Source organism: Apium graveolens, unplaced genomic scaffold, assembly GCF_009905375.1.
Source record: "Apium graveolens cultivar Ventura unplaced genomic scaffold, ASM990537v1 ctg1928, whole genome shotgun sequence".
Classification (NCBI taxonomy): domain Eukaryota; kingdom Viridiplantae; phylum Streptophyta; class Magnoliopsida; order Apiales; family Apiaceae; genus Apium; species Apium graveolens.
In genome coordinates, this window is record NW_027417450.1 from 2,390 (window position 1) to 7,790 (window position 5,401).

At 39.0% G+C, this 5,401-nt stretch overlaps 1 non-coding gene across 1 annotated transcript; it reads right to left on the bottom strand.

The window, feature by feature from the left end:
- Positions 1–557: 557 nt before the first annotated feature.
- Positions 558–664, bottom strand: LOC141700222 (small nucleolar RNA R71). Its single transcript, XR_012566248.1, has one exon. It is a non-coding gene; the product is annotated as a small nucleolar RNA R71 (small nucleolar RNA).
- Positions 665–5,401: the final 4,737 nt, after the last annotated feature.

The window sequence follows — 5,401 nt, forward strand, 5'->3', positions numbered from 1 at the left end:
TCGGATATTTTACTTGTTTACTTGTTGCTTTTCAGGTACTTTAGAGAACGTTTATGCTAACACATTCTCGATCTCGAAAGAGAACGCTGGATAAAGAGGAGGAAGAAGTTTTAGTAGAGGAAGAAGTTCTTTCTAAGGAGGAGAAAGTTGAAGGAGAAGCTCTTGTTGCAATGGGTGAACCAGAAGCAAATACAAAGGCTTTGATGGACTACTCTCAGTCGAAAATCAATGATATTCAGTTTAGCATTGTCAGACCATCCATCATGGCTAAAAATTTTGAAAACAAGGCTAGCATGATTCGGATGGTGCAGAACTCGGTTCAGTTTGGGGGTTCTCCAACGGAAGATCCCAACATGCATATCAGAGATTTCATCGAGATCTGCGACACTATCAAAATCAATGTCTCTGAAGATACTATTAAGTTGAGGCTATTCCCATTCTCAATGAGGTATAAAGCTAAGTGTTGGTTATGTTCTCTACCACCAGGCTCAATCACCAAGTGGGAAGATCTTGCTCAGAAGTTTCTCACTAAATTCTTCCCTATGGCGAAGATAGCTGCAATCAGGAATGCTTTTACTCAATTTGCGCAGCAATCGGGAGAATCTTTGTGTGAAGCTTGGGATCATCATAAGGAGATGCTTAGGAAGTGTCCTCATCATGGGATGCCTGACTGGATAATTATTCACTGCTTTTATAATGGATTGGGTGCAACTTCTGGACCCATGCTTGATGTAGCATCAGGTAGAGCCTTGTGCGCTAAAAGCTACGATGAAGATTATGATTTGATTAAACTGATGGCTGCTAATGAATATCAGAATCCTTCTCAGAGACTAACTCAAGGCAAAGTAGCGGGAATTCTCAAGGTAGATGCTGTTACTTCTATAGCTGCTCAGCTTATAGCTTTGACGATGAAGGTAGATTCTTTGGCTAATTATGGAGTTAATCAGATCACTAGTGTCTTTGAGCTTTATACTGGTGCGCATGAGACAGTGCAGTGTGCTATTTCTAGCGAATCAGCTCACTTTGCGAGCAACTTTTAGAGGTCATAGCAACCAGTCCTAGCCACCTATTATCCCAACAACCGCAATCATCATAACTTCAGCTGGAACAACACTAAGAATGCGGTGCAGCATCCTTATCAGCTGTATGCCGCAAAGCAATACTACCATCTTGGTTTTCAACAACCGCAATACGCATCAAGACAACAACTCTAACTGTAATAATCTAATGAAAACTCTAAATTGGAGGAGTTTAGGCTCATGTGCAAGAGCCAAACGGTTTCTATCAAGACATTGGAAAATCAAATTGGGCAGATTGCCAATGCCTTGCTGAATCGACAACCTGGTACCCTCCCTAGTGACACTAAGGTGCTAGGAAAGAAGGAAGCAAAAGAGCAGGTTAAGGCAATTATATTGAAGTCTGGGAAGGTTGCAATCCAAGAAAAAGCTCAAGTTCAAGAATATGAAGATGTGGCTGAAGAAGAAGTGCAGAAGGAAGCAGAAGTGGAACTAAGGAAGCAAAATGTGGAACACACTCCTCCCGAGGGTAATACATGGGAGAAACTGATCTATCCTCCACGACCTTTTCCTAAGAGGCTGCAGAAGGAAAAGTTGGATAAGCAGTTAATGAAGTTTCTTGAGGTGTTCAAGAAACTTCATATCAACATACCTTTCCCTGAAGCTCTTGAATAGATGCCTAGCTATGTCAAGTTTATGAAATATATTCTCTCTCGGAAAGTGAAGCTCAATGAAATATAGATCGTTGCTCTCACGGAGGAATGCATTGTTGTGGTGGAACAGAAGTTGCCTCCGAAGTTTAAAGATCCTGGAAGCCTCACTATTTCTTGCACCATTAGAAAAGTGTCATTCGACAACTACTTATGTGACATGGGAGCTAGCATCAATTTGATGCCTTTGTCTATCTTCAAGAAGTTGGACTTACCTGATCCAAAGCCTACGTATATGACCTTGCAGTTGGCCGAACGTTCTACAAGGCATTGTGGAGGATGTCTTGGTCAAGGTGGACGAACTCATCTTTCATGTATATTTTGTAATTCTTGATTTCGAGGAGGATAAGAAGATTCCTATAATCTTGGGAAGACCGTTCTTGGTTACGGGCCGAACCTTGATTGATGTGCAGAAGGGTGAGCTCACTATGTGAGTACTGGTTCAGAATGTGACTTTTAATGTGTTTAATGTCGTGAAATTCCTCACTGATAATAAGGAGTGCATAAAAGTGGAGTTGGTCGGTTATGTGGTTACTTCAGAACTTGATCAAATGCTAAGGTCTAATGTGTTAGAGAAAGCCTTGTTGGGAAATTCAGATAGTGAAGATGACAAAGGTGATGAGCAGTTGCAATATTTGAATGCTTCTCATTGGAAGGGAATGATGGATATGCCATTTGAATCTCTTAGATTGGAAGAGCTGAAAAATTCTCCAAAATGCCTCAAGTCATCTATTGAGTAATCTCCTACACTCGGGTTTAAACCATTACATGAACACTTGAGGTATGCATTTTTAGGTGATGCATCTACTTTGCATGTTATTATTGCATCTGACCTTTCAGGTAGTGATGAGGATAAGTTCTTGAAGATTCTGAGAGATTTCAAATCGGTAATACGATAGACTATAGCAGATATCAAGGGAATCAGCCCTTCTTATTGCATGCATAAAGTTCTGCTAGAGGAAGGTAGCAAGCCAACTATTAAGCAACAAAGAAAGCTTAATCCAATCATGAATGAAGTTATGATGAAGGAAATTCTTAAGTGGCTAGATGTAGGGGTCATCTATCATATTTCTGACAGTTCTTGGGTGAGTTCAGTAAAATGTGTGTCGAAGAAAGGAGGCGTCAAAGTTGTTGCTAATGAGAAGAATGAGCTCATTCCTACTCGAACAGTCATAGGTTGGAGAGTTTACATGGATCACAGGAAGCTGAATAAAGCTACGAGGAAGGATCACTTCCCTGTTTCGTTTATTCATCAGATGCTTGACAGGTTGGCTAGGCATGAGTGCTATTATATTCTGGATGGCTATTCGGGTTAAAATCAAATTTGTATCTCTCAAGAGGATCAAGAAAAGACTACCTTTACTTGTCCATATGGTACTTTTGCCTTAAGAAGAGTTTCTTTCGGTTGTGTGGTGCACCTGCCACATTTCAGAGATGCATAATGGCTATCTTCTATGACATGATTGGTGAGAATGTGGAAGTATTTAAGGATGATTCCTCTGGGTTCTGTGATTCTTTTGACGAGTGCTTGCAAAATCTTGGCACCATTTTTAAAAGGTGTGTTGAGATCAATCTGGTTCTCAACCGGGAGAAATGTCACTTTATGGTGCAACAGGGCATCATTCTTAGGCACAAGGTCTCTAGTATAGGTCTTGAGGTGGATAAAGCCAAGGTGAGGGTCATTGAAAACCTTCCTCTACCAATTTCAGTTAAAGGAGTCCGCAGCTTTCTTGGTCGTGCGAGTTTCTATCGGCGTTTCATCAAGGACTTCTCTAAAATCTCTAAACCCTTGTACAATCTTTTAGAGAAATATGTCCCTTTTAAGTTTGATGACGAGTGCCTAGCTGCTTTTGAGAGCTTAAAAAAAGTTTGATCACGGCACTTGTCATTACACCTATAAAAAAAGATATGTGTTGATGCATAATTGACCACGAGCGTGCTCTTTAATACTCGAGTTATTAAGTTCATAGAGGACTTTGTGCCTAGTGACCTAAGGCTTTTATAGTCTTGGATCCACTAACCTAACGCTCACTACATGAGTATTATTGCATAAGTCTTTTGTGGACCTCACTCATTGCACGATCAAATAAGCATATTTGTGATTGTTTAGGTGTTGTGAATAAAAGCATGAATCCATGTAATAACTCCGATATAAGAATTGAAATATTGTGAGTCATTTTGAGTTTAGCGTTTATTCTATTTATAACCATGTGATTGCCTTGATGAGTAGTGAGTCATGATTATTGATCTAGTTATGATAGTATATATTTTAAGCATGCTGCAAACTACGCACATTTCTGGCTTGTAAGTTGATTTGTGGGATTTGAATTGATCTTTGTGTGAATAACTGCATTTATTGAGATGTTGCTCATTGGTTGGTTTAGTTAATCTGGGGGGATCGTTGCATTCATGTAGTTGCATTCATGCATTTTTATTTCTTGTTATTTGAGTTTGTTTATGCTTGAGGACAAGCATCGGTTCAAGTTTGGGGGTGTGTTAAGTGGCATTTATGTCCACTTAGAATGCTCTATAAAGGCTTGAATTGGTGTTTTGTACTCAAGTTGTTTGTGTTTTTGATGCGTTTTTGTAATGTTTTGCATTTAAGGCGTAAATAAGGGATCAAGGAGATTTAACATTTCTTTGGTGCTAAATTAGTGTTAGGAAGGTGTCCTGGGAGTTTGCTCCTATAATGTCATCAAGGATCAGCAAATAAAAGAAAGAAAATCAGTTTTTCCAGAATGCCAACGTGCCCTCGCTGTGCTAGCTTACGAACGCGCCAGAGAAGCAGAAGGACAGCGCGCCCGCGCTGATGAAGCGCGTGCCCGCACCGAGTCGAAAGCTCAGAATCCTGTTTAAGTACAAGAGTCATTTTCTGGACTTCTCCTCTGATTGGGCTGCTATATATAGACAACTTAAAGACGTTTTTCGTAACAGAGCTTAAGGAGAAGACAACTAGAAGACCTCGGAGCATAAATACAACCAAGGCGAAGAGGATCTAGTTTATTCTTGTGATTTTTTGTTTTAAGTTCTAATCTTGGATGCTAGTTTTCTTATTTTGTTGAACCTATACTCTTGTTTAACGTACTTGATTATTATTCAGTTTATTAAAGACTTAGTTTATTATACCATTCTTTTATTGGAACCCACGGTGATGATGAGTTCGGTTATGGGCTAATCGTTATTATGGGGTTTTAGCGGATTTACTATATATTTCAATAGTTAATATGTTTTGATACCTTAGTGTACGAAAAATGTATGATATCCTAGTATTGGTGTTGCTTATTCGTCTTATGAGCATCACGATAGATAACATGTTAATCTCTATTTAAGTGAAAGGGAATATAGGGGTTTAGAATATACCATGCTAGCATAGGTTCATGTATTTGATAAGCATGATTCATAGGTAATTTTAACAATCTTACTTGCCTATGTAATCACGATAGATAACTTGTTCATTAAACCGTTATATTATCAAATTCTATAGACATATAGGGTCTCAATATAATTGGTGTCTATTCAGCTTCTATCTCTTTTATGGATGTCTGGTAGTAGGGTATTTGTACAAGGAAAGTTGGCGCTTACTAGTTTCGTGTTTTCTGATTAGAATCATCACCATTGCATGCTAAGGATAAGAACAAAAAGGCTACTGAATGAAGTAGTAATGAAGTTAGAATC